Source organism: Micropterus dolomieu, linkage group LG13, assembly GCF_021292245.1.
Source record: "Micropterus dolomieu isolate WLL.071019.BEF.003 ecotype Adirondacks linkage group LG13, ASM2129224v1, whole genome shotgun sequence".
NCBI lineage: Eukaryota > Metazoa > Chordata > Actinopteri > Centrarchiformes > Centrarchidae > Micropterus > Micropterus dolomieu.
In genome coordinates, this window is record NC_060162.1 from 13,894,715 (window position 1) to 13,901,980 (window position 7,266).

A 7,266-nucleotide genomic window follows, 5' to 3' on the forward strand; every position below is an offset into this window, starting at 1 on the left:
GGGGGGGGGGGGGGGGGGGGGGGGGGGGGGGGGGGGGGCATTTGTGTGTGTTTGTGTGAGTGTGTGCGCATGGTGAAAGGGTGAAAGGGTAACATTGTCTTACAGAGTCTTTTGGCATCTCCTTAAAGGTCACTGTCTGCTGGTCTGAGCAAGCAAAAGCCCACTGGAGCAAGAGCATAAACAAGAAAGAGAAGTGGGCAGAAAATGGATTAATGAACAAATGTAATTAGGAGAAAGGGAGGATGGAGAGAGTGGGAGAGAGGACTCTGTCTCCACTTAGTATTGTGGCTCCTGCAGGCGCTTAAGTGCTAACATGACAAACAGATGTGGCCATGGCTGGCCAGTCATAGGGCTGTGCACACACACAAAAATAAACACACACAACCGTACAAATACACCTTTACATACACAAATACACATACCACCATCTGGTTCCTAAAAATGTGCACAAAATGCAATGATTATTTGGCTTATATAATAGAAAGATATTAATTACAAAATTTTATGACAAAAATGTTGTTGCATAGTGATAGACAAACATACTTAGCAAAACCTACAGCCAAATAGGACAGCCATGTGTAAGCGAGAAATTTAGCAGCAGAGAAAAAGTTGATAAAGTGTTGTGCAACTGCTTCAGTATGTAAAGAAGAAAACACACATTCTTACAGGTCATTAGGCATAATTACAGATAGCTTTAGGAAATACAAAGGCTGCCCTTACTAACTTACTGCCTAGCTTAGCTTTTTTTAAGCTTGAAGTTGGTATACACCAGAACCTATACCTTTTTACATCTTCACCCTTGGATATACCACGTCTGTCCAATGATTAGACCTCTGTGTTCTTTACTCAGCTGTTCACCAGCTATAGCTTAAGTGTCTCTGTGAAGTCTTCTTGTCTGCATTTCAGCATTAAACTGCTTCTGGTGTGTTGTTAAGAAGAGAGGGTTTAGGATGGCCCATCCATTTTGCTTCAATCTACATTCATTCAGAGGTAAGTTTTCCTACAGCTCTCACAGCAATTTTTACATTAAATATTTGTGTTAAGGGCTACATTGAGTGATTATTTGTATTTCCTCCTTCTGTTTAGTTTACATCGTTATTGCTACAGGAATATGAAACCTTATACTTTCTTTTCCAGGTTTCAATTAGCATCTACAGTCACCATTAACTACTGCAATTGACTAAATCAATACCTTCCCAGAAAGCATCCAAATCACAAGATAAAGTAATCAGCTCTGTTTTCAGTTCTCTGCCGATAGTTACAATTAACCATAAACACGGGGAGACAGCTTCATAATCTTACAATAATTTAACAATTATATACTATTACATGGTTTTAGGCAATATGCTTTAACCTGGATCACTGGAAAACACACAAAAAATGACTTCACCATTTGTAATGCAACCCAGTTGTATCAAAGTTATGCACATTCTTTCCCTCAGTTTCATGTCAAAGGCACACTGCGCAAAACCAGCAAACACTGGCAAACTAATGTGAGCCATGACCGGGGTTGCAAATCTCCTTTCAATACATTTTCTCCTCCTCTTTTCCGAAGGCACGCAACACTACACAGTCAATTCAGCAGTGAGGAATGAAAACAGGACTTTTTGAGTTTTGAGGTTGGTTTAACCTTGCAGTGACACCTATTGCAGATGCATTGAAATGGTTGAGAAGAATAGTTTCCGCATGGTGGGGATCTGCAATTAGGCGGCACATCTGCACCAGCAGCAGCACCCCAGCATCCACTCTACCTCTAAATCTGGCATGCTTGAAGCATGGTGTTGGTTTGCAGCCAACACAAACAGTTCTCACTGCATAAATGTGAATAATTTTATGAGATGAATTTCAACTGGGCAATTAGACAGATTTTAACTGTGATTTTTTTCAAGAGCACCATGCATTCAACTTTCCAATCAATAAGGAGAGCGATACATCAGGGGAGCAAGAGAGACACAGACACAAGTCACAGAACAGGAGGAGCTTGAAGTGAAGAGACAAAGGATAAGCAGAGAGAATGAAAGAAGTGGAGGAGAGACAGTGACAGCCATGAGACAGAAATTTACAACCAGATCATCAATTAACCACTCCAATCACAATGGATCAAGCCATTAAATGTGCATTTCTTCTAAACGACCTCCTGACTGACAACGACTGCAGATCATGAGCTTGTATTGATGGCTGTTGGAACACTATGCAGTCCCAAAGTCTGAGAAGTTCACTGTTTGTCAGTTAATTCGGCACATGCGGTCAGGAGCAAAACAAATGTCTGCCCTCTCAACTTACATACGTCTCATTAAAAGCAATCCAGTTATTTCAAGCTACAAGACTAATGTCTTCTGCTCTCAAGTTGGCATGTTTACCTTGCTCTCGTTTTTCTTGTGCTGAATAAGCACAGAATGTGACCATTAAATATATTGCTGATGGAGAGACAAGGGGAGGGAAACATCAATATTAAAGTGAACTGGAGTTACTGCCGCCTGTGTTACGTGACAGAGTATCCCTCTGTGACATCAACTCCAGGTTAGATAAAGAATATACAATGAATTTACATTTTATGTTGGGAATGTAAGCTTGTGATTTAACAATGTTTCTGTTGTTTTTGAATATCAGAATCCACCAGTGCTCTGTGACATCGTATGTTGCTATTGGTAATTTTTCAACAGATGTATATCTCTCTCAGTATATTCAAAATTGGAAAATACAAAAACAAATACTCACTTTCCTGTTATCATTGCAATTAGCCTCTGTGTGATGAAAAAAACATGTGAAACAAAAGGACCTTAGGACATGGCATACTCCATAAAATCCAACTTTCAGCACCTCTGAAATTAGACCTAAAGTCCCCCCAGAGGGGCTATTAGACGATAAATCCCTACCATTGACCAGGTTCTGCCCTCTGCTTGCTCATGACTGACATCCCAACCTCTTTGAAGTCCCTCGCCACAACAACACCAGCACCACTTCCTCTGCTCGAGAAAGACTAAATGTGAGTTGCCCCTTTCAGGACACCACGAAAGAGCTGAAGAATGTTTAAGGGAGGAAAGGGGACCCACAACATTCAAAATAAGCCAGATGTTTGAATCCCATGCAAACATGTGGAGACATGCGCTTGCCGTGGGCCTGCATTAATGAAGGTAGAGACCATCCGAGGGTGGGGGGGGGCTGATAGGCAAGGGGTTGCTGTGTGATAGGCCATGGCACATACACACACTCACCCGGTCACATGTGCTAGCAATAAGTTAGCCTCGCTGCCACTCTGGTCAGACAAACAGATGGAACTGGGCTGAGGCTCTATTGCTGAGACAGGAATATTTCCAATTTCAGCAAGAAAAAGAAAAAGAAGAAAAAGCCACAGAAAAGAGTTGTAATGCTCCTGTTGGGTTACATTGAGGTACTTCTGCTAATATCTTCAGCAACAAATAACAATTTTTTTATGTGGGTAAATTTAATTAACAGATATTAAACTTAATGACTTTGTTATAGGTTGTTCCAAAAATGTTGTAGCTTGTGATGTGAAATCTGACTTTTTATATTGTAATTATGTTTTACCTAACTTTTAAAAAAAATATATTGTATACTGTTGTATTGTTGCTCTAAAGACGTGTTATCTGGGCATTGATAGTTTCAGTAAAAGAAAAACCCACTGCACTTTACACAACTAATTATTGTCTACTTCTAATTATAGTTGTAAAATAATTAATAGTCATGTATAATAAATGCATTTTCTTGATCCGGTGACAAACTTAAAATACATTAACATTAAATATAATTCAAACATCTTTTGGCAATAAAGGAAAAAAATAAAGTAGAATAATATCAAATACTATTATCATAGTCAACTAAAATCTATATCATTTTTGGCGAAATACTACAATGATGGGTACTTCTAGGTTAATATTTAACTCACTTGGATATCTTTAAAAAGGGCTGCCCATTAAATCATAATGCTATTTTTATGGACATTAATTATGCTAATTTAAAATTCATTATTCTATTTGACCAAAAAGTGCGCCATCTCAGCAAAGGAAGTGTCCCACTTCAGCCAAAATAAAGATTTTGTATCAAGTCAGCCCAATGTCATTTTTATTTTTTTTGGTATACCATTAATATAATCTGTCCTCTCTGTATTATCACATCATGATACATAATGATGAGCTGATTCATAATGTTAAAAAAAAAAGTAAATTACTAGATATTGAGCCACATAATAAAGAACACTTTCCATGTATTTTATGTATTGTAAGCAATATTTGCACACAAACTAATACAGAGGTCTTAACAACTGCCTTTCTGGCTGGCATAAAGTAAAGTACTTGCTTGCCTGCAGTCTCTGTCTGACTCTCCACATTTGCTGTTAGAATTAAAATATCAGAAGGATTTCTGAAATATTCAACTCACAGAATTGTTAAGAAGGGGATTACTGGGCAGCACTGGTATTATGTTTACTGTGTGAGAATGTGTGTCCGGCCGTATATTTTGGTTATATCACGTGGATAGCGACGCATTTCAGCGACTTCACAGTAATTAGGGATCAGTAAACAGAAGTTACAGTACGTGCATACAGTACGTGTGACTCATATCTCCGTCATGGTGGCATCGCTCCACAGCATTCAGCAAAGCGTGCAGAATATATGTCCACAAGTTGTGCACATTTTGAGCGGAAAAGTGAATGATGTCATTTCAAAAAGAGAACTGTACGATAAGCTAAGGAGCAAAGAGAGGAAGGGGGCAGAGAGTGAGGGAGAATGGAAATGTAAAGACTGCATGGAATGCTCTTGGGTGAACTGTAAATGAACCCCCTAAACCCCAATCTCCACCTGACAAAATCTGTTCTTTGCCCTGACACACAGCCACAAAGAGATTTCAGCCAGCATACAGTAATGCCATGTTAAGATCACAATTACCTCTCTATATGCTTTAGGAAAAAAATTCCATCCCAGGAGAGGCTGCGGAAATATTATACAATCCAATAATTAAGGATCTTTATACACTCAATATTTTATCATCCTTTCTGTGAATGTTTTGGGGGAAAGAGGGAGTATTTACTTGAACTATAAACTAAAAGGTCTCTTAAGGGAAGTGTTGATGATTCTAGATTAGAGTGTGCTACTCAAAACAAATACGTAAAAATTACTCTTTTGGGATATCGCTCACAATTATGAGATTTCTTGCCATTCCTATTTTGAACTTCATGACCCTGACACACTGCTAAGAAAAAATTTTGTGACGGTCTAACAACATCTAGCTTAACACCTCTCTGGTGTGTGTCTACATTGTTGGCTTTCTGATCTCTCCTCAGCTGTCATCAGCAACACACATCACATTAAAACTGTGCCTGAACTGAGGTAATGATAACCACAGTTGCATGTTTAGAATGGTATTTAAGCAGCCTAATGCCCTGTTTGTTTTCCTATGCACTCTCCCAGTGGTGCTCTCGATCCAGTGAGAGTGTGTTGAGTGCTGTGATTGGTGTGTTTTTGTCTGTGTGTGTGTGTTCAGAGACACTCCCTCTCCTAAGCTGGGCAGGTCTTTTTCTGTGTGTGCGTCTGCCTCCCTCCTTCAATCAGTCACTCACTTTCCCTCACTCGCTCTTTTCTTTCTCTTTTTACTTCCCCTCTTAATGTCTGCTTGTTTCCTCCTCCTCCTTTCTTCTCCCTCTCCTCCCACAGGGGCTGTATGCATTCCTGCCAGGAGGGGCGGAGGTGTCTGTGATCCGGGCTCGATAAGGACCAGGCCTCCCCTCCATGCTACCCTTCCCTCGTGTTCACCCTCACCCCCTCCCTGGGAAAATGGGTGCACCCTCCTCCCTGGCAGGGCACCGGCTCCCCTTTGAGTGCGCTGCCAGCCGTGGCAGCAGAGACTTAACATGATTTGTTTGTCTGCTGCTGCGTGTTTTCACCAAACGCTAGCGCCAACCCCCATTACTCCTGCCGGAGATCCAGAGGTCTGGTTAGCTGGTACAGATCTGGAGTGAGGCTCCTGGGGGAGGTGAGGGTGGGGGGTGCGGGTTAAAGGGGTGTTAAGGTAGGGAAGGTGGGGAGTGTAGGGAGAGATCAGGGTTAAAATGAGTTTGGAATATGATCCAAGGGCTGGAAACATTCATCATTTATTGAAAATAAGGCCGGCTGCAACAGGCTGGACTCAGCATATATGGAATAAGAGGAAAACACGCACACACACACACATACACACACAACTATTTCACTAATCACTCAGCTAGCATTCACAAAGATTGAGGGTTTTCCCATTCTTCTTTTTTTTCCTGGTGTTTTGTAATTGGCTTGCTTCCTGGTGCAGTGGCGGACAGCAGGCACAGCAGCGGCTGCCCAGTCGGCCCATTGATCTTTCATCAGCCCCATAGAGTTAAAGCTGAAGGCATGAGGGAGAGGCTGGAGAGGTAGCCCCTCTTTTTATGGCAGCCCGCTGGAGCCTGCCTAGGATTGTTCCCTGTTTCCTCAGATTGTTTTTCCATTTAGTCAGGGTGCAGCGCTGTGCCGCTCTGAGGAGGTGAGGTGAAGTGTCGCAAACATTTAGAGGAGCACGTAACAGCTACGGTCTGGGTAGGTGGACACAATTGTACAGCAGGGCTCGTTTGCTGATTTTTCTCTTTGGTGTTTTTTGAGTATATGAGGTATGTGACTTATCTAAGATATATCGCTACCTGTTCCAAAGTAGGGATTAAATGACCTATAGGCCTACAATCTGTAGCCTAGGGTAGAAGGATAGTTGTCATATAAATGTGTATTTTTGAGTGGAGAGCTTAAAAGACTAGCAATAAACTCAGATGACAAACAGTAGCACCACTAATTTAGTGGAAGATGTACATTAGACTGTTGCATTTGATAACATTTCTCCACGGACTCCCAGACTATTAATCAAAACCATTTCACATTAAGAAAAAGTAGCAAGAGCTCTTAACCCAAATCAAATTTCACTTAAGGGGCTAAAATTACCTTCATCAATTTGCATGAAAGCCACGGCAGTGGTCAAGACATCCATGTGATATCCAATCAAAGGGTCTAATCAGTATGTGGGTGTGGTCCATTGTATCCCCAACAGTATTCGATTGATCCAAGCTCCAGCGCTGAGCTGCAGCAGTCGTGCAGGCCCTGAACTTGGTCATCTAACTGATATATGATATTAGGATCCTTCTTTGAGGCAGTTCCACTGGGATCTGGTCAGAGAGAGAGAGAGAGAGAGAGAGAGAGAGAGAGAGAGAGAGAGAGAGAGAGAGAGAGAGAGAGAGAGAGAGAGAGAGAGAAAAAA

At 41.3% G+C, this 7,266-nt stretch overlaps 1 long non-coding RNA gene across 2 annotated transcripts in view; it reads right to left on the minus strand.

Moving 5' to 3' along the window:
* LOC123982143 overlaps positions 1 to 7,266 on the minus strand; it is a 76,691-nt gene that overhangs the window by 27,364 nt on the left and 42,061 nt on the right. For both annotated transcript variants that reach the window (XR_006827911.1, XR_006827910.1), the window contains exon 3: positions 6,954 to 7,174. This is a non-coding gene — a long non-coding RNA (uncharacterized LOC123982143). The remainder of the gene's footprint in view (positions 1 to 6,953; positions 7,175 to 7,266) is intronic.